This window comes from Cibotium barometz, chromosome 45, assembly GCF_041138505.1.
Source record: "Cibotium barometz isolate CiBa-2024 chromosome 45, ASM4113850v1, whole genome shotgun sequence".
Taxonomy (NCBI): domain Eukaryota; kingdom Viridiplantae; phylum Streptophyta; class Polypodiopsida; order Cyatheales; family Cibotiaceae; genus Cibotium; species Cibotium barometz.
Window position 1 is genome coordinate 4,160,763 of NC_141090.1, and position 23,446 is coordinate 4,184,208.

A 23,446-nucleotide genomic window follows, 5' to 3' on the forward strand; every position below is an offset into this window, starting at 1 on the left:
TCAACATGCGCCAAAGAAGGTGGATGCAGACCCTGTAGGAATTTGATTTTGAAATCAAGTACCGCCCAGGCAAAGAAAATGTGGTAGCAGATGCCCTCAGCAAAAAAGCCTCCTTGCTTGTAATCACAGTGGTGTCAAATCCATTGATTAATGAAGCAAGAGAGAAGATCATGCAGGATAGATTCTTTGGCCCTATTGCTACCCTACTTATGCAGCAGGAAAGCAAAACTCCTCTCAAGAGTTAAACCAAGTTCAAGGGTACAGCCTGGATGAAGAAATTATGTATTATAATAGCAGGCTATGCATTCCCAATGATGAGGGAACTAAGGGTCAAATTTTGAATGAAGCCTATGATAGCCTTATAGCAGGACATCCAGGTTTCAAGACCTACATGTGTGTAAAGAAAAGCTTCTTTTGGCCTGGACTATAAAAGGATGTACTTAATCATGTACGTCAATGCCTGATATGTCAGAAAGTCAAAGTCGAGAGAGTAAAAATGCCTAGGAAGTTACATCCGTTAGACATCCCCCAGATGATCAGGTTACAACTCCATCTTCGTGGTAGTTGACAGACTAACCAAAGTTGCCCATCCGATTCCAGCAGTAAAAGAAACCTACACTGCAGTGGATGTGGCCAAAGTATTCCTCAAGGAAATCTTCAGATTTCATGGCCTACCCAGGAGAATAGTAGGTGATCGAGATCCCAAATTCACGTCAAGATTCTGGACTGCATTCTTCAAAGCAGTAGGAACTTTCTTGGATCTCAGCATAACTTACCACCCCGAGACCGATCGTCCTAGAAAAGGTCATGGCCAAAGTGGGAAGGGAATGACTTAGAGGAGGAATCTAAGGACAGCCATTCCAAGGATGATGAGCATGAAGATGAGTGGTAGTCCCATGCACAGGGTGAAGAGTAGGTTACCCCTTTGCATGGTCAAACCCAAGAGTAGGGGGGTCGGAGAGTTTAAGAGATGACGAGGCGGACCTCTTGGGATCTAGTAAGTAAACTTAACATGTTTGAACATCCATTAGATCATTTATTCATCAATGCTCATAACATGTATTTGGTGTTATGTAAATGATGACTACCGTCCCATTGTGGTGGACCCCCTGCACTTAGTTTTGAGCTCCAACATTAATCACCTCCGTCTCGCGCTTTGGGAAAGCAAAAACACAGGTACAATCTCTTAGGCATGCTAGTGACTCTCTCCATTCATTGTCATTATAGTGTTTGCACTCCCCTTACATGCTTTGTTGTTCCAGTACCTTCGATAGCCTTGGAGGCGTGCACTTGGTGTGGCATGATTTTTCCTATAGATCTGTGTCTCCACAAGGGCAATTTAGTGGTTCCTCGATGGAATGTTTTTAGGGAGGTATTGTGGAGTTGGCTTTTGTGCTTGCTGCTGCTGCAGAGTTCCTACAGGGCCAATGGCACTATGATATGCACTCTACGTGCAGAGCACCTGGGATGGCTATGCGGGAGGTACTTCACATTACGAAGGACTTTGTTCTTACGTGTCCCACGATATCTATATGTCATGTAAGAAGATGGCCAAGAAGAGGTGAGTGCAAGATTCTTTGGTTTTATCAAAGTGAAGCTCAATGATTTCCCTCCCTAACGTACTTACTAGTGTGTGCAAGTAGGTCTCTGCTTTGGTCATCACTATCTTCATGCAGTCGAGTGAGCGTACGTCTAGTCATCCAAAGTATGACAGGTGGGGAGGCGAGGTAGCTACAAATTGTGTAGGTTTTGAGGTGGGCGATGATATCTTCTTGGAGCCAAAAACATAGAAGGAAACCTCCTCATACCAGTTGGATGCAGATGAGAATCCCATCCGATATACTGTTGATCATAGCAAGCCTTTTGCAAGGTAATTAAATCACGATTCAAGTAGTGAAATCATTATATAATCATTGTCTCAAAAATTATCCTCCATTTATACATATGGTAATTGTGAGCTTGTACTATGGCAAGTGGTTACTCGGGACGTTCACTGAGGGATGCAGTCCTAGATTGCTTTGCTGGTATCGGGACCATGGCTAGAGCATGCAAGACACTACAATGACATTGCATCAACGTGGAGAGAAATGAGGTGTGCCTTAGTTCATGTCTGCGACCACTTTCTACTGTGCATGATGATTTGGGTAACCAATTTTTCAGGGGTGAGGTCAATGAGATTGCTCGACGAGAGCAGCAAATGGATGTGGGGGCACCATATCCTCTAGTCCTCCCAATACCCATGAACCCAACACATTCTAGTGCTTTGTCATGGCCACCTGATGTTCCAATGGAGCCCCACATATATCCCCCGTAGGTTCATTTGCAGTTCCCTCATGGGCACCACGGCCTGATCTTGCAAGGCCACTTTTTCCACCCACACTTGCACCGTTTGGTACCACCTTCCTTCTTCCACCGGGGAGTGTGGCATACTGATGTATTTCAGTAGCTTGTAATGCACGAAATATATTGGTTTTAGAGAGTCAAGGGGCAGAGAGAGTCAAGATGCCAGGGAAACTGCAGCCTCTAGACATTCCACAGATGAAGTAGTATGGACTTTGTCACTGGATTACCTTAAGTGCAATTAGGTTACAACTCCATTTTTGTGGTAGTTGACAGGCTGACCAAAGTTGCCCATCTGATTCCAATGAAAGAAACATACACTGCAGTGGATGTTGCCAGAGTTTTCCTTAAAGAGATCTTCAGATTGCATGGCTTACCCAGGACGATAGTAAGTGACAGAGATCCCAAATTCACATCGAAATTCTAGACTGCATTCTTCGAAGCAGTAGGAACTTTCTTGCATCTCAGCACAGCCTATCACCCCGAAACAGATGGTCAGACTGAAAGAGTGAACCAAGTAATAGAAGATATCCTTCGGTCATGCTATGGCAGGGAACCCAAGAAGTGGTTAAGCCATTTGCATGTGGTCAATTTGCTTACAACGCTTCTTATCATCGAAGCATTGGGATGAGTCCTTTAAAAGCCTTGTATGTACAAGGTTGCCTTACACCATTGACTTGGTCTGACCCATTGATCAGAGTTGAGATGTCCAGACAAATTCTTGATGACATGGACTAGCAAATGCAATTAATCCGTAAAGATATAAAGGCAGCCCAAGATAGGCAAATGCAGTATGCAGATAAAAAGAGATCAGAGAGAGAGTTTGAAGAATCAGATATGGTCTTCATTCGAGTATGACCAAAAAGAAGTTCCTTATCCTTAGGAAAGTACAAGAAGCTCTCTCCCAGATACTGTAGGCCATATGCTATTATAAAGAAAGTGGGTGATCTAGCCTATAAACTTCTTCTGCCTCCCCATCTCAAGGTACATAATGTATTCCATGTCAATTTGCTTAAGAAATATGTACCCAGCCCGAGTAACGTGCTTGATGAACAATTGATCTCTCCGACTCAAGGCCAAATGGTACTCCAACCTGAGGAAATCCTTGACATTCGAGAGAAGATTCTCAGGAGCAGAGTCCTCAAAGAATTTTTAGTCAAGTGGAAGTTCTTCCCTCTAGAAGATGCCACCTGGGAGAAAGAACAAGAGCTGGCGAAAGATTACTCCCACTTTGCGAGATGAGGACATCTCACGTTTTTCAAGTGGGAGAGGATATAAGATTCCTCCTCAGCCTAACTAATGAATAAGCTTTACGTCAATCCCCTGCAATCATTCCCTATTTCTAAATACAAGAAAATATTATTTTTCCTTGTTTTTGCCTAGAGAGAAAAAATTTCTAGAGAGAGGTAATTCAATATTGAGATATTTTTGGATAAACGAATTCTCCTAATATCAAAAATATGTTTCCCTTAAATATAAGTTCAAAATAAATTCTCCAAGGTGCATTAGGAATCAATTAAAAATGATTTAAAAGACCTTAGCCTAGGTCCAGTTAAGGTTCCTATGGGTCAATAAGATTAATCCAAGTGTTGGGATGAGATAAATCCAATGAATAAAAGAAAATACCCAAAAATGAGTAAATGCTCACATAAGATGAAGAGTTGACTGAGTACAAGGTTTATTAGTTAAAAACTATGAGATATTACTAAAAAAAATGAGATATTTTAGTATAATGATACATTTTTGACACCTTGGTAAGGAGAGGGGGAGACTTTAAGAAGGTGCCTATTTCACACATGTGAATGAGTTCTTAATTCCAAAATATTAAGATATTTTAATCTCTCCTCTCTCTTGAATCAAACTAGATCAAAATGGGAGCTAAACTGGTCCAAATCTTGTCCAAATTCAACCAAACTGAACCTAGAAAATTCTAGAACTTAGTTGGACTCAGTTAGTGGCCTCCCTCACCTATAAATAGATCCTCATTCTTTTGTATTCTCATCTATGAACTAGACCATGCCAGTATTACATTAAAATAAGCATATTTTCTATTATCCCCTAAAAATCCTCTACAATTTGGAGAGATTAGAGTTTCTCTCTCTCTTCAACCTTCCTTGGAGCTTTCCTCTCAATATACTAACCAATTGATTGGTTGGGGGCTTCTTCTAAGAATATAGAAGCAAGCAAATCAAGAGGTAAGATGTGATTTTATGGTTTTTTCTCTAATATTCTAAATGTTTTCACTTCTCAACCCCTCTCAAGCTTGATAAGTATTCAAATGAATGGTTTTTCAATGCAAATGAAGCTCTCTAATGAATTCTAATGATTAATCACAAAAAGATTATATTTATGCTTAATTTAGGATGTTTTTTAAGTATATCTCTCTCCCCCCCAAAGAATGTTCATTCCTATGACCAATTCTCTATTCAAATGATGCTTCTCATGGAGCAATTCTTAATTCTAAAATCTAACTCTATGCTAGTTAAGCTAGAGGCTAAAGAAATGGTTTTTTAACGCTTTTATGTTACATAAATTATGATGAACTTATGATTTAGATCCACAAATTGGATTTAGATCTATTGATAGTTAATCTATCATAATTATATTACTAAGTTTTATTCTTTTTAAAATTATTAAAAATTATTAGTAATAGCAGTGGAGCTATGGTAAATTTTTTATAAATTAATACATAAGTCATTTTTATGCATAATGTGAAAAGAGGACTTCCTACCATATTCTAGGATTAGTCATCCTATGCTAAAAGAATAATTCTCATCATATCCATGGAAAATTAATTTTTAATGTTTATGCATAAATAGTTAATTAGAGGAAAAGAGAAATTTTTAGTAATTTCATTTTTATGATAAAAGAGGAATTCCCATGCTAACGGATATCCATGTATTTTCAATGGAGACAGAGAAAAATAGGTATATTAAAATAATGAATATTTTTATTTAAAATTAAAGAGAAATTTTAGATAAATTAATTTTATGTATGAATAAATTTAAATGATGAAAGAGGAATTTCCATCATATTTGGAATTCAATCATTTAAATGAAAAAAGTAAAATTCTTGTCATATTTAAATTAATGGATATTTTTATTTAATTTTTAAGAGAAATTTTAGTTAAAATTATTTTATGTATGAATAAATTTAAATGATGAAAGAGGAATTCCCATCATATTTGGAATTCAATCATTTAAATGGAAAAAGAGACATTCTTAGTAATTTGGAATAATGCATATTTTTATTTAAATTAAAGAGAAATTTTAGATAAATGCATTTTATGATAAAAGAGAAATTCCCATGACAATTGGAACCTTATCCTTAAATGAGGAAAAGAGGAATTTTGAGCTTATTTAAAAAAATGGATAATTGTATTTAATTAAAAGAAGAATTTTTATGATATTTAAGTAGAGAAATATTTGAATTAATTTTTAATCACAAAAGAGAAATTTTCACCATAATTCCACCTAGGGAATTAAGGTTGAGAAATTAAATGATAGAAATATCTTTAGATATTTTATGTGGTTAAATCACCAAATTGGTATTTACCCAAAAATAGATTAAATGAAAGAAGAGTATTTTTATTAAAACCCAATATTCTCTAATAAAACCATTTCTTAATCTACTATGGAAAAGAAAGACTGAAATTCACAAAGTTGGAAAATCCTTGTTAGAACTAAATCGAACAATTTTGGTTAGACTACGAGAGGGATGGACAGTAAACCTACTTGTCCATCTCTCAATTTGAATCAAGCAAAAACTTCATGTTGACTGATTCCGGTTCCTAAATACAAAGAATAGACTGCCATTGAATTAAACTAGTTTTCCTTTGACCGAAATCACCAAGAATCTAGTTGGACAATTAGCCAAATGATGGGTAGATTACCCTGATCAAGGATTCTCATTATGAAATTGGGAAATTAAGGAAAAAGGGGTTTTGTGGAACCAATCTCAAATTGGGAATTTTACTTGCATAGAACCTCTGTTTTTCATTTAAAGGACTATTTTACGCCATAATGCTAGAGGAAGCATTTGGCATGTGTTTTACTAAGAGGAGGTTCGTTGCAACAGCTAGCAGGGAGTCGTCGGACATTGCTTGTCGAGCAAAGCCTGTCGAGGTCTTGACCAGCCTCGGTACGGTTAAAATGGTGCACTTTTAGTATGATGGGCGAGGACCGACGAAGCGGTCCCTGAGTGAAGTGCTGGGACACCTAAGTAGGATCCTAGAGGGTTCTGACTAGGTGATGCATGGGCTCGCGGTTGCTAGGACACCCATGTGTGCGTCGAGGAAGATTCGGATGGACTAAAAAGAATGACTTTTGTGAATCAAATTTTGATATGGGATCTCGTTGGTTGGCCAGCTGGTCTTCAACGGAGAGTCTAGAGGACACATTTTGTAATACAATGGACTCACAATTTTGGAGGATGATGATCAGTAATATTATGATTTTCATTGAAGGATTGTTTTAAAGACAAGCGAATCTGTTATAAATGGCAATTTCATATCGGCGGGTGTGTACGTGGTATGCCTACTTTAAATTTTGCTTAAAAGCCGGCTAGGGGGCTTGGGAACTCTTTTCTTCGGTACCCGGGTAAAACATAACCAAATATTTATAAAGGAATCCCACCAAATCAGTGGTTGGCTAACCCATGGACCGGTTGGGATTAGGCTAGATTGGGGAATTCCTACGAAACAATTAAGATACGATTAGTTACGTTAGTTAGATTAAGTCTTGAGAAGACCCTTGTTCTGTGGGAGGGAATCAGCGGGGCTGTGCCTCGTTAAAGGAGGAAAAAAGTGGTGATTCTATGGACCAAGTGCAAGTCTCTTCTTTGATCTGACCATGTGACTTCAGGTTTGGTCGGATCAGTTTAACTAGTTAAGACTTTGACTCGTTATATTAATTCCCTCGTTAGAAGATTTTCCCTGGAGGAATCGCCCGTGCCTTCCGGGGGCGAGGGAAGTTTTTCCGGGTTCGGAGGAACCGCCGGACTAGTCTCTTGTCCGGACATCCGTGGTTGGGCGAGGCCCCGAGTGTGGATCCCTGCCTCGCACGAGAGGCTGACGCTGCTTTCGTCGCCAGTGCCCTCGGAGGGGGCACCGCAGAGGGGGTCGGGGGTCTCACATTAAGTAAAGCTCTTCGATCTTTCATGCAACTCAAAGAAAAGGAACTCAGATCGGATGCCATTTTAGAAGCATGGATAACAACATCTGAAGTACATGAGCTCTACAAGAAGCTCAAAACATCCCAAGTGATAGACCTTGCAAAGAAGAACATGCTAGAGGTGAAAGCATCTTCAGCCATTGGGATATGGAGAGCTTTTGGCATCATTGAAGAGGCAAAGGAGGATCCTCTTAAAGTTGAAGTTGCCACCTTTAGGGTAGATGGAAAAGGCTAAGATGATAGTTGAGGCCCAAAATGCTTTCATATGGTGTCTTTGTAAATAAGTACAAATGATCGTGTCATGTAGTAGGTGTTTGTCATGTCCTACTGTGGCCTTGCAAGTTTGCTAGGGAATATAAGGAAGTTTAAGATCATAATATGGTGACTTTGTAAACGAGTTGCAATGGTAGTTGTAAACGAGTTGCAATGGTAGTTGTAAACGAGTTGCATTGATAGTTGTAAATGAGTTGCAATGTGTATAGTGATCTTGTGTCCATCTACTCCTCTCCTATACTGTCACCCCATGAGTCGCAGTGTGTGAGACAATAGAGGGAGAGAAGTGTAGAGAGAGAAACCACTCACCTAAACACCAAAAAGCACTCGCCAAAAAATATACCCCATGTGAAGCTTCAAAGAATGGATTGTCCAAGCTGGCCCATAGAGCTACTGAGCTATTGACCAATCGGTCTTTCAGGTGTTCATTCTCTTTGTGCAAGGCTTGGTTGGTGTCATGCAACTTCCAAACCTCAACCAATAGCTCTCTGCGCTCCTTTTTGGGTACTCCGAGTGACATCATTTTCGTGCTTTTTTTGGCTAGCTCAACATCAGCCTTTACCTTTGCGAGTTCTGTTTGGAGTATAGCCATTTCTTCCTTTGCTTCCTTTGGCTCTAACTTTCACTATAGGCTTGTCTTCTAGGATAATTGTACCCTTTCTTCCACTTACCGTGCCTCTTCTATTTGCATCTGGAGGGCAACTTTGTAGTTTTCCCAGTCTTCGGACCCTTCTTTTCTAAGCTGATTTTCATTCTCCATGTAGTGCTGCATTTCAACTCCATCGCGTTCAACTCATTGATGGTGTCTATTTCAAATTTTGTTCTCCTTTCAAGCTTCTGTTTGTACTCCTCTACATGCTCTTTGGCCTTGTCTCTGTCTTGGAGAGCTTCTCTCAATATATATGGATATTCTTTGGAGGGTGTGGCGTCCTGCAAGTCCTGTTGCAATGCCTTATTTCTTTTAGCTAACTTCTTCGCCTCCTTTTTCGAGTGTTGTGATTTCCAACTAGTATCCTTTAATGCTTGTGCCAGATTTTGGTCTTCATTTTCTACTTGTTTTCCCTTCCCTGAAGAAGCACTTGTTTTGGGGGACTCCTGGCCTACTGGCTGTTGTTGTTGTTGTTGCTGCTATGGATGTGCTGTTGATATGCTGTAGCTCCCTGTCTACATCATCATCTTCCTCTAGGTCATGAATGACCTGTTGCGATTTGCAAGACATCCGTTCTTGAATCTCTATCAAGGCTTACAGCATCTGATCCCAGACCTTGCTAAGTCTAGCCTTTGCTTTTTTTATCACTACTGCTTTGGCATCTAGCGAAAGGCACATAACTTCTTCTTCTTCTTGGTTTTTTGGGGCTTGGGCTTGTGAGACTGGGCGACCGTGCCAACACCGTTGTGCTGTCTAGCACTTCATCCTTCAGTCATTGGATGGTGTCGGGGCCCAGACCTTTGCTAGATTTTTTGCTTCTGCTAGTTCCGCTCCGGAGCCCTTTCCACCTAAGCTTGGAGCAGGTGCCTTTCCCTAATGGGCTCTGATCTTCCCCTCACTCATTTCCTTTTGTTGTACTAGGTTCCTTTCCGCCATGGCAATCTTTTTTGCATCTCCTTGTTTTGTTGTGCCATCATCTGTGATTTGCTCTCTAAATCTTTGGCTTTAGCTGTGGCATTCATTAGCATTCCATGCTGTTGGTTCACAGCACACATCAGATTGATTGTGCTCTAGCCTGTGAGATAATGTTCTGGGCTACGGACATCAACCCTCTATTTGTATACAGTTGCTAGCTAGGGAGTTCTGCCTCCAACTCTCCGGGTAGCTTGAAGTTGTGGCTTGGGCCTTCCTGCACCTTCTGTGCTAGAGTCGCCACACCCAAGGCTGGAGTCTTGTTGGAATAACCACTTCTATTCTTGTGGGAAGCTTCCCATTGTGAGCTGCTTCTTCTCTCTTTTTCTGTTGTTCTCCTTCTCTCCTCTTCTCCTCTTCTTCCTCCTTCCTTCTCTTTTCTTCTTCCTCCTTTTTCTTTTCCCCATCTTCAAGCTTCTTCTTCTTTTCAGCTTTCGTGCGGCTTCCTGCTTTTGTCTCTCCTCCAGCTCCCTTTTTCTTTCTCTTCTAACTTATGTTTCTTGACCTCTTCCAGGTCAAGCAACATCTCTTCATCTATTTTGTGTTTTCTCTTCTTGTTGGCTTTCTGGGTAATCTTCTGCCATTCCTCCTCATCATCTATGTCATCCTCAAACAAACTGAATGTTACCTTGGCAGCTTTCGAGGATCCTCTGGCTTCCTTATATTGTTGTTTGACATAGACATTTCCTGTTTTGGCGATCCACCAACTTGGCAACTTGAGCAACCACCCTTAGGTGTGCATGTACTACTGTGGGCTGTTTCTCCTTAGCCTAGCTACCCTCTTTGCCATATTTTCTTTGTAAATAGTGGCCCAGTTTATTTTTTCTCTTGCTTCTGCTGCTCTGAACAGTCTATAGTTTTTATTGGACATATCCTCCATCTTGCCCATGAACATGATGCTCTAGAAGAAAAAGATGAACTGTTCCCGCCAGGTTTCATCCGCCACATCCTTCACATGATGCATGTTTCCAGTCTTTGGAATTTCTTCTTCCACCCTCGGCTTCAAGTTTGTGTCCATCGCACCATCCATTTCCAATCCCAGTGCATGATGTACTGTGAGCTCTGAAACTTTTATGGGCTCCTTCCCCTCTATGTGCACTGTGTTGGTCTCCAAAAATTGATTTATCAGTTTCCCCCATCCTCGGGGTCGTGCAGCTCCTTCCACTGGTGCTCTGATAGTTTTTCAAACCCACACCTCTTTACCCACTCTTGATGTTCTTTCTTCCTCATGTCAAGATTATCATGGGCATGCTGAGGCTTTTCTCAGGCCTTTTGTCTGGCCTCAGAGACTTGTTGATCTTCGGCATGGCGCTGTCTTCTGAGAGAGTGCTGTAGATGGGTGAGAGAGTCGTAAGCAAGAGGGTGGTGTTGTCATTTTCGGCTTTACAATTTTTGATGTGATGTGACCCTTGATTCATATCATGCCCACCGTCTTGGCTTAATGGTATTAAAGCATTCTTAATGTCTTCCCATCTTACTATTTTACGAGTGGGGTTTTAATGATGTTGTGACACCTGTCCTCCATGCAGTTGCTTATGCCGACATCGTGGCCTTTTGAGTTGTTGACATGGATCGGGCTAGCGCACACTTGGTCATTGCTTTTCTACTATCATGGCTTTGATGGATGCAGAGATCTAAGCTTTTGCAATCTGGCCACCCTTCCGTGGCTTTGTGGTTTTTTGAATTTTCCACATCCACCTCCACTCTAGTGAGATCATGCCATAGCATATGCTCCGGACCGGCTCCTAGTCTTTCGTTTCTTCTTCTTCCAGTGTAATTACGACCAGTTGGCCCTTGTATTTTCTCATCCTAAAGCCATTCACTATCTTTGAAAAAAAATGAAACATCTAAATTTTCTAAGGTAAAGGCATTATGGCTGACCAGGTCTTTTATTTATGAATGGTCCTATCCACTAGATTTTGAATTTTGCGAGGTGAGGTCCCAGCTTGGAATTGTAGACCAATACAAGATCTCCTTTCTCAAAAATTATGTGCTTGAGATGCCTATCAGTCCAAGCCTTTCTTATCCAATGCACTATCTCCGGCTTTAAAGAGCTGGAGATGCCTATCAGTCCAAGCCTTTCTTATCCAGTGCACTATCTCCGGCTTTAAAGAGCTGGTTTGCCTTCCTTCCTCTAAGGCTAGGAGTCCTTGTATTCTATGCTCCTGGGATTCTTCCATTGGCAGCTTCTCTTGAATGGCCACTCTCAGACTGGGTACCACAAATTCCATAGGCATAACTGCTTCCAACCCATGATCCAGCTTGAATGGTGTTTGTAGGATGTGCAGAATGCCCATAAGGCAGCATCTAGCTTCTGGTCCCAGTCATTTTTGTTAGCATTTATAATTTTCTTTAGAATCTTGGTCAGAACCTTGTTGGTCAATTCTGCCTGGTCGTTGCATTGTGGGTAGTAAGGTGAGGACTTCTTGTCATTGATCAGGTATCTCTCCATCAACCCTGTCATTACTTTGTTCATGAAATGCTGTGGACAATAGTGGATTTCTTGGATCTCTTCTTCTTGCTCCAGATTTCGAGCCCATTTAATTTCTTTCGAGGCTTTCTCCTGCAAGGTTGTGCTTAGCTTTGAGCCCTCTATCTTTTCAGAATCTACTTCTTTTCTCTTCATTTTCATTTGATTTTTGCTACTTCTGCATTTTCACCCTTTGCTCCGCATAATGCCTTATTACTTCATCCACATTTAGCATGTATAAGGGCACCAGGTCTGAGTGTTCATGGAGTATTATGTTCTCTTCATCTCATCAAAGCTTTCTGACATGAATGTTTCAACAAGGACTGGCCTTTGAGTAGGTTGTTTCATTGATCCCCTTGAATCGGAAAGATCAACATGCACTGTTCCCTTTCCCTTTCTGATGGTGATTTTGTTCCTGCCCCAGTCCTGCTTTACCTTCCAATAACACCTGGTAAGACCCGATGTGGTTTTGTGTGGTAATAACCACTAAGTTGACCTTGAAGTCAACTTGTTTAATTTTCATTGGGACATTTTTTATTATTCCTTTAGGTACTACTACACTGTTATCTACAATTCTTATGTTGAATGGTATGGGCTCCCACTTGAGACCCAATCCTAATGCAGTTTCCTCAGTGTGATGACATGCACTCCGGATCCTCCATCCAATACTGCATCATTGATGAGTATGTTGTTCAGTTGAATTGTGACTTTGGCCATTTCATCATCTCTCAATGTTGAGGGTTCTTTGGCTTGCATATTGCTACGTTTTGGAGTTTTTGCCTCTATTGAGTGCTTCAGTTCCTTGCTCACTCCTTCAATGCATGCCATCAGGATTTTGGCCTTGAATCTTGGACATAAGTCCAGCACTTGTCCCAATCAAACTTGTCTATCCAGCAGCATTGACATTACATTGGGTTCGTAAACCAGTCAACTTTCCTCTGGTTTTCTTCTAGGAATTCCTTATTGATGTGCTCTGCATGCTTGCTTCCACTTGTTTCTGGAAGATCTGCAATGATTTCACGTGAGCTATCCTCCTTTTGCTTACCTTGATTTCTCTCTAGTTCTTTATTAGTAGTTTGAATCCTCACCTTTTCTTGTTGTTCCCAATCCATAATTGCCTTCTTGCGGGGCCTGGGGTGAGTCTTGACTATGTAGCGGAGTTATTACTACACCAGATTCATTAGCTTTAGCCCTTGTGATTGCCAAGATTTCATGCACCTCCCTCTGTATGTCATCCGCCCTGCATCATGTTGGTGCTTGGTGGATTTTTTTTATCTGCATCAATTTTGCTTGTCTTTTTTCATCATGCTTTTTCTTCATGGCACATTCCACTTTGGTGTGTCCATGCTGTTGACAATAGTAGCATGTGAAGGTTGTAGAACCACCGGCTTGTTCTTGGCCTCTCCTTCCTCCACGGCCTCTATTTCCATACCTTCCCATTCCTAGGGGTCTTCTTTTCGCTCCTTCCATATACTGTTCCTCACCATGGGAGCTCTATTTTTCATATTGTACCTGCAGTTCCATGTCCATGTACTATGATTGTAAATATTATAAATGGTACAAGTTGGTGGCACAGTTTATTCCTCCTTGAGGTGACCTTCATGTTTGCATTGGGAACATAGCACATTTTTGTGGAAATCTAAGCCTTTGCTCGTTTTATTTCTTGCATCAGTTGCTTCACTTGCAACATCAATTCTCTGGGGCTTGCTTGCGCCTTCTCGGTTTTCTTCTTTTTGTCTTTCCTTTTATTTACTGACACTGGAGTGTCTTGCAAGGAGTCGCTTGAATCGTCCCCTTTAGTGGGTGACACTCTTCCTGGCCTTCCTCTTTTGTCTCCTTTCTTGACTTCTTTTTTTTTGCCATTTTGGCCAGCTCAAACAGTTCCTCAAACTCCTCTTCAGTTTTCACTTGCTTTGTGTTGACTACTGCGTGGATATTTGGCTTAAGCCCTTGGACAAACAAATCATCAACATTTTGCATTGAGGGTCGGGTTTGTTCTGCCACTCTCTGCCTCAAGCTTAGCAGCTTTGTTGCATAAGCTTCCACATCCATATCCTCTTGCTGAGCTCTCTCATTCGATCACAGAGTTGAATCGCAGACTTTACCTTATGGAATCTTCCCAGAAAAGCAATCATGACCTCTTGATAGGTCTAGAAATGGTTGTCTTGATATCTTGGCACCCACTCCGTGGCTCTGTCTTTGAAGGTATTCATGAAAGCATCTTTGCAGATTTCACTCAGCTCTGGCTCTTCCACATCCAAGGTCATTATTGCTCAAACCTCCTCACATGCAGATCTGCATCTTCCCCTTTGTCTCCTAAGAACACTGGGAAATTTTTGGCTAATGACGCCATGTTTTCCTTGAACCTTTTTTGGGGGTTTTGTTGTGGTTGTTCATCCTAGTTTTGTTGCTCCACCATTTTTAGGCTATCTGGAGACCTGGACTGTGCTTACTTCTTGCTCTTGACACTCCTTTTCTTGGTCCAAATTGTGCCTAAATTCTGACACTTCCTCTTGCTTGTGTAGGGTTGTAGAAGTTTCTACACTGACTTCTTGATTGTAAGTAACGGTGCGAGGCACTCCCAGCTACGAGCTTCCTAGAGGGTCTCTTGGAACGCATTACTTTTCACCATCCTTTGAACATGCGAAAAGCATGCCTGCATTTGGTTGGGTTGTGTGGTGAAAGGCTCTTCGTTGGGTTGTGTGGTGAAAGGCTCTTCGTATTGACTTTCCTGGAAAGTTCCTTCCATGCTATGGTTTCTCCACAGTCTTATTTTAAGTGGACCCACACTTTCCTTTGCCTGAAAGGTGCAGAATTCTACTCAATGGAGGTTTTCCCTAGTAGAATGTTTGTTGTTCCCCAGCAGGATCACCAAGTGTTTCTCATTGATTTTCGTCTTAGTGGAATGGCAAGACAACGGTCTGGGGTGACAGACCAGTCTCAAGAAATGCCATGGGAGATGTGGTCACCCACCACAGTTTTCGGGTTTGAACACCAACTCTCAAATGGTCACGGGGACACATAGAAGACCATTCTACTGAGTAAACCTTTACTCTAACTCTCTAAGTTCTCACTCTGCACCTCTCCACTAAATATCTCACTCACTCTCCCACACATACATAGCATGTTTAGTAAAACAGGGACATTGCATACTTAATTCACATAGTGCAGAGAGTAACACAGAAAGATAATGAAATGGCAAGATTACTCTTAGTTACATTCCAAAAGTATTGGAGACTAATACAGAGTAATTGCCCAACAAGAGCTACCATTTCCTAAGAACTATCACTATAACAAGCTTCATGACATGGACTATCAACTATCAGTTTGAGAGCATACAATGGCTGCACCTTCATACATTCACTCTATCTGAGTATCTATCACTCTCTCTGTCTATCATCGTATCCCCCCTTGTGTCTATCATCGTATCCCCCCTTGTGTCTATCTATAGTGACCAATTGCCCTTTTACGCCAAGTCTTCTTGTTCTTGGCAACGACTCTCTAGTGGTTACAGTTTTCCACCTCCACACGTGCGATACCGAGGTGGTGCTTACGATGTGTGGAGTGGGTTGCCTGCACCTTCTGTCGTCGCAACACCGATGTTCTGACACCACTCATATGTTCTTAGAACTGCAAGAAGCTTGTGTATGGTCAATAGTGTTAGGAAGCATCCCGCATTGACGTGGGTTGCTTCCCAACACTATTAGCCATGGTTTGGCCATCATGCTGATCCATCATTATGTAACTTCCACTAGTGCTAGAAAAAAGGAAAACACTCCCATGCTCTCCATGATACAACATGATGATCCATCATTACATGGCCATGATACAACAAGCACCATTATGTGTAAGCAACACTATGCTCTCCATGATACCGCAAGCAACAATATGTGCAAGCAACACTATTGGCCATGGAATATATAATATTATACCCATAATACAATCAATACATGGACATGATTGTGCTTCCCAGCACTATTGGCCATGGCTTGGCAAAGGCTTTACCATCATGCATTGTATATATACGTATAGACCCCATAGATTTTGCTTCTGCCGTCATGCATAGAATACATACAAATTGGACCCCATAATACAATCATCCTTGCATACATAACCACCAGCGCTAGATAAAAGAAAAACACTCCCATGCTCTCCATGAAACAGAATGCAAATCCATCATCACATATTGGCAAGCAACACACTTCAAGGGACACTATTGGCCATGATTGGCAAGCAACACTTCAAGGGACACTATTGGCCATGATTGGCAAGCAACACTTCAAACAACACTAATGGCCACGAGACCTTAAAGAGCTTCTGGATGTAGTGACTCCACTTTCTGATAAGAGGAGGATTCAAAAGTGTGCAAAGGATGCAAAGAGAGCAAGTTTAGTTAGTTCAAAGGGATTGGATGCAATGTTGGATGAAAAAAATAGATGTAGATATCCATTTATTCGAAACATTTTGTTTCCTAATCAACTAGAGACCTCATACTAGCCATATGTATTTAAAATGTCAACTATTGGACTAGGAAGTGGCTTGGACCTTGTGAAAAGAATGCGTCCTGGTGGCAATCTCCAAGAGATGTGGATTCACTTTGACCATGTGCATCTAGTTCAAGGCTGGTCTACAATGGGTGTCCATGTGTATGACCCTTTCATTCGTGTATGACTCCAAGTGTTGTTCTTAAGAATGATAGTCATAGGCTAGAGTACATGACCATAACAATGAATCAGTGCCGTGTGGGTCCACATGTGCTACAAAGACAATTTGGTATGGATGTTGTGGAGGCAGATGTCAACAAGGCCATGTGGGCTATTCGAAGAACTGAACTGCATAGCATGGTCACGTGTTTTGGATTATTTTTGGAGAGCAAAATGGGGTGTGGAAAATTGATCAATCCTTCGGGGAAGTTTGCAGATGCGGGTGTTCTTGCACTTGGTTTTTTGGGGTCTTGGGGCCACCTGGTCTGGTTCCTGGCGTTTGGGCAGTTTTCACTAGGATAAGCCTCACCATCATTGAGATTTAAGATCTTCATGCAAGTGGTTTTGTTTTAGAGAGAGGAAGCCCAACCTCTAATCAGTAGAGAGATCACCACACCACTACAAGGTTAGTCAGCAGTGTACATCCTAAATATAAAGACGACAAGGTAGTTCGATCGAGGGAGAAGTTGACAAAGGAGTTCAATGAAAAATTTGAAAAGGGCAAAAATCTCTTGGTTGGGGTGGTTCAGGAAGCAATCATCTTGTGCAATGAATCACACGTATTTTATGTTAGCATGGAGGGGTCACGAACCAAGGGTGTGAACTATTCGGTCACGATTTTGGAGCTCCCTCATTGCACTTGTGAGGACTTTCAAAAGTGGGAGAGAAAACACCTTACTTTCAAAAGTGGGAGAGAAAACACCTTACTTATGTACCTTATAAACACATGTACTTTGTGTTCCTACTGCTCTGCAGGTTCTCAATTTAGATTTATGGACTCATTACTTCATGCATCAAGCTGCTCTATCTAAGGTGGACATATACCAAGATCTATCAGGATGCAAGTCTCACATTGTGCCTTGATGTTGGATCTGGCTGCTCTGTCTAAGGTGGAGCTATTCCAAGCCCTGTCATGATGCAGGTCTCACACTCTGCCTTGACAATATGCCTTGATGATGGATTTGGCTTCATAATCCCCTGTGGAGAAGGATAATTAAGACAAATGAGTCCAAGTTTGTGGTGTTGGATGGAAGTAAGTTTTGGGTTTTGGTTGTTTGTCCGTAATTCGGTCCTTTGAAATCCTTGTAGATTATTTATGCATAGAGTGTATTGAGGTCGAATGTACCTTTTTTTGAGGTGTTCCATATCAATGGTTTTTTATTTTTTGCAATGAATATCCGGCTAATATGGAGCTGGAAAAAATTGCTTTTATGAGGACTCGGGAGGAATATGAAGGCAAGTGAGAGTTCTATTGTAGTGTTGGATGTAGGTTTGTTTGTTTGATCATGTAGCATTCCATTTTTGATTCATTGAGATATATTTCTAGCTTGCATAGGTCAAGGGTGACAATGAATCCAAGCCAATGATATTTTTTGATGCTTTCTTGATGGGAAAGTTGAGCTCTGTTGGCTTCTTGTATTTAACATGGAGAATGTATGTTTTGATATCATCATTGGCAAAATCGTTTGCCAAATTTTTTTGCACTCGCTCGGAGATGCTTCTTGCTCAGTTTCTGTTGCTTGGAGTGTGTTAATCCTCAGTAGAAAAGCACACAAGAGAGATGGATGGTTGAATTTCCTTATATTCTCATCTCTTCTCTATAACCATAATATAAAGAGATAAGAGTACATAATATAAGGAAAGCACACAAGAGAGATGGATTGTTGAATTTCCTTATATTCTCATCTCTTCTCTATAACCATAATATAAAGAGATAAGAGTACATAATTTTAGGAAAAGTACTCTCCTACTATAATAAACAAAGGTCCATTGTGTGAACCTAGCGCTATAACTATGGTACCAACCATGCCAATGGCATAAGTGCAGATTTATCATCCTAGCATGTCACACATATCCACAGTAGTTGAGCTCGATATCTCAATACTCCTCCTTGAGCTCAACTCCATACCCTATACTCCAAAAGTAAGCTTGCAGAGCTTCTCTACACCTAATGCCTTTGTGAAGATGTCAGCTACCTAATCTAATATACACCAAATCCATATTATCTGCTAGAACCTTCTCTCTCACAAAGTAATAATGCACCTCAATGTGCTTCGTCCAAGCATGATAAAGTGGGTTATTCGCCAATGTCATGCTACTCATATTGTCATGATAAATGATAACAATGCTATCACCCATATTTGCCATTAGCTTTTGTAACCAAGCTACTCACATGTTGCCATAGTAGTGTCCATGTACTCTGTACTCGACAAAGAAACCATTGGTTGCTTCTGCTCTAACTAACAACATCACTCCCAGAAGTAAATATAAAAAGATGCTAATAAATCTCATGTCTAAGACACTATCATCCTAATCTGCAATATCCATGTGCCCATGATTTGTGGACTTCATATATCTAAGTATTCTTCTCTAGCCTCGTAGAAAAGTCCATAGTGATTTGTGGACTTCATATATAAGTATCCTCCTCTAGCCGCATCCAAGTGGACTTCATATATCATAGTGATTTGTGGACTTCATATATCTAAGTATCCTCCTCTAGCCGCATCCAAGTGTGGCTTTCTTGGGGCCTACATGAGCTAACTCACCAACCTAGCATCATAGCTCAAATCTGGCCTAGTAATGGGTCATGTAGATCAAACTACCCACAATGCACCTGTACATAGTCTTCAAAAGCTCACATGTATTTGTGAAAAGCTTAGTGTTTTGTTCCAATGGCACTGAAATAGACTTATAGCATGTCATACCATACTTAGACACCATACTTGGACAACATGCCAAGCCATATTGCCTCTGTTTAATAGTAAAATGCCATCAGGTGATCTCACCACCTACCACAACTCACCCAAATCTTTCATCTCAAACTTGTACTTCAAAAGCATCTTGACATAATGTATGTCAGCATTAATTTCACTAGTGATAATCAAGTCATCCATGTTTTACTCTTTGTATTTTTTACATAAAGGAAAAATTTTACATTGGTTGATATATGAAATCCAATAGTAATTCTCCCTGATCTTGTTTGACCATGCTTTGGGAGTGTTCTTCAAGCCATACAAAGCTTTTTATAACCTACACACAAAATTTGGATGTGCACATCACTCTCATAACCTAGGGGTTGCATCATGTAAACTTCTTCTTGTAAATCAACATACAAAAATGCATTTTTTGCATCCATGACCAACCCTTTACTCTATAGCTATAGTAATGACAGCTCTCATGGTTGCTATTCTTGCAACCCGGCTGAATATCTCCTCATAGTCAATGCCATATATCTGCGCATAACCGTTGGCAATGAGTCATGCCTTACATATGTTCAAAGATCCATATGAGTTATGCTTTTTACTTGATCTTATATACCCACTTACATCCAATTACCTTCTTATCCTTAGGCAAAGACACTAACATCCAATTGCCTTCTTATCCTTAGGCAATTGCTTTGTAATTCCCATGTTATATTTGTATCTAATGCTACCATCTCCTCATCCATGGCATCTTCCCATTTCTGATTTCCAAAGTTCCTCCTCAAAACAAGTGGGTTGCTCTGATGAATATCTCAACTTGTCACAACAAGGTATCTAACCCGAGTTGAACTACATACACTTGGATCACTATCCGATATTCTCAAAACACCCATGGTTCTATGTGCACCAAGAGTAACCACTCATAGAATGCCAAGCTCCTCATCAACTATGCTTGGAGCCACTAGAGTCACCATCCACATAAGAGTGACCTGTTGGTTAATCAAGCACAAAAGGTTGATCTACCTTTTTTTTCCTTTGTGCGATACATGTGTACCAACACATGTAGTACCCCGAGATGATACATCTACATTCCTTGCATCTATCCTCAATTTGCTTGACCATGGACTAACATTGGATCCACTACTAGAGGACTCTCTAGGTCCACTAAGCACCCGTAATTGTTGCTTCACATGTGGGGCATCATCATTACTTCTTTGCATACGTTTTTTCTTCTCAACCAAGGCTTTATATCTCAGAAAGTGAACAAACACCTCGTTTTACATCTCTGAAAGTGAACAAACAGGTCACTTTTCTCCTTCACAAAATAAACCAAAACTTTCCTAGTATAATCATCAATGAATGCAACATAGTACCTTCAACCTACAATTTTTACAGTCTCAGTCGATCCTATACATCAGAATGTATAACATCTAACGATCTTGCACTAACATGCTTTTCACGTGAGAAAGCATGTTTGGCTTGCTTATTACCAAGCTTGGCATGCTTTACATATTTTGGGTACACCATCAACCTTAAACTTTGGCAAGCCTGCAGTACTTTAGGCCTGTGTAGACTTCAGCCCATGACCAATGCACTTGTGCCAATGTTAATATCTAGATGACACTTGTCCCAAGCATGGCTACCTACACCTCATTCATGTTAACATCTAAACTAACATTTTTGAAGTCTTCCATAAAGCACCCTTGAGGATTGAACCTCACTTACAAACCTTGCTCAACCATCCAACATAAAGTAGGTTGTTTGTAATATTAGGAACATGAAGTACATCTTCTAGGTACTTAATTTTGTCGTGTATTACATAGATAATGGAACTTTACCAACATGCGCAATGAGGTGCGTAGTATCATCACCTATTTTCACATATTGGTCATGGTGAGTGGTTAGAGATGTGTACTTACTGTTGGGTGTAATAAGGAACCTTGGTGGTATAGTAAAAGAGACATGTTCCGTTTTGCCGTCAGCTACTCATCAGTCTTTGCTTCGGACAAACCCATCTCAGGATCGACACCAAATGTGAAACATTATGGTGTCTAACATGGTTTGACTACTTCTTTGTGGGAGTGAACCATGAGGTTCCTAGTCTTGCTCCTGCTCCTTCATTGGAGCTACACCAAAAAACAGGGAGATTGAATGCCTTCTTCATAAAATTTAAGGCATTGTTTGACAGAGCCAGTTGGTGAATCCGAAGTATAGAGACTCGTGTTGATAGAGCCAATTGGTGAGTATGAAGTACAAAGGCTCATGTGGTAGCTCTTGTTTCGAGGTGTTCCAATGTTTCTCCACTTACGTATGTGTTTTGTTGGATGATGTCTTTGTAAAGCTCCTCGCTTGAGGTGGATCCAAAAGAGTCTAGCCTTCTTAACTGGAGAGCACTTTACCGAGTGCTCTCTAATTAGTCTTTCCAAGAGCACTCTACTGAGTGCTCTCCAGTTGGCCTTTGTAGCTAGAGATGAAGGCTTGGTTTGTTGAAAGTGAGGGCGCTTATTATTGTTGGGATCGAAGGCTTGGTGGATTCGAGGCGGTGTGATTTAATGTGCTATAGTCGATGTATTGCCATTTTCGGTTTGCATCAATCGGTTTGCATCAAAGGTCCTTCGTGTTTTTTGGTGCAGGTCTGAAAATGATTGCAGACAAGTTTTTTTTTTGTTGCTGGGTTCACGTGTCCTGCTGGGCTTACGTGTCCACATTCATGCCTCTAGACTCACGTATAAAGGCTCAAGTCTGTAGGCTCATGTCTCTAGGTTTACATCTCTAGGTCTACGTATGTAAGCTCACGCCTTCACGCCTCTAGACTCATGTGTGCAAGCTCACGTCTATAGACTCGTGTGTGCAAGCTCACGTCTATAGACTCATGCCTTTTTTTGTATGAATATACTTCCCTTGTATGAGATAAGCCTACTTGAGGCACAAAAATCTGGAAACTTGGCTGATAATAAGGTTGTGTGCAATAATTGGGTAATAAATGTACTTTATTTTCCTAATAATTACAAAGGATAAGAATTTTCCTTGGAATTTATAGCTAGTACAGATTGTCTATGACAGCAAAATCTTCCAAGGACATGAGTAAATATGTCCATATAATTCTTTATGGCAGTTATAATTGGTCCATACTATATTAGCTGTACCTACCTCTAGACTCACGTGTCTTATGTCTTTTTGTGCGAGACTGTGGGCTCACATTCCCTATTTAAGGGTTGATTTTTTATGGTTTTTGTGTTTTTTTAAACTTAATGGGTGTGTTTAATGGTCCTAATCATAGTTAATGGTTATTATGTAACTATTTTTTGATGATTTAGCATGCTTCTAATCTAGAAATTGCATGGGTGAGATTAATGGTCCTAATCTTAGTTAATGGTTATTATGTAACTTTTTTTTTGATGTAGCATGCTTCTAATCTAGCAATTCCATCAATGCATGAAAATTGACTATGCCAGCTCAATGCTCATGTTTTCAATGTGGATTTCATTCCTAATCACAATTGCTAAGCTAATCCTTGGCTCAAAGCAATGGAATTTAAGCCTCTTGGGCTCCAATTTCATGCAAATCACCAAAGAACCAAGTTTTTGCACTATAATAGAATGCCCTAATGTAAATAAACTCTAAATCAAAATAAAAAAACACACACATCTTATGGCTAAAAAATTGTATGTTTTTCAGAGTGTGACATCCTAATCAACACCAATAATTTTGGGCATTCCTACTAGCTTGGAATATACAAAAAACGGAGCTAAACCTTAGGTTTGTTCCTAACAATGGCACCAAATATGTTCAAATCAGGATCTTACCTTAGCCTTACTAAAGCATGTGTTGTTGGGTCTTGCCTTCGAACTCTGCAAATGCAACTTTCCATTGTGGGTGCGCTAGCTTGTTCGTCATATCCTCACTCTGTTGTTGTCACACCAAAGTGTTTCTTTGCAAATGGAGTGAAGGTAGAGCTCTTAATGCCTTGATGGAGGCATTTAGAGATGGTCTTTCGTGATGGTTCTCTCTCACAAAAGGCGAGAGAAGAAGAAGAAGTTATTGCAAGAAGAAAACCAAGAATTAAACCCTATCTAGCATGCATCCATCAAGCAAGCAAGATTTAATAACATGCAAGCAGTCGAGAGAAGCGAAGCTCACAAGAAAACTATTGCAAGGGAATGATT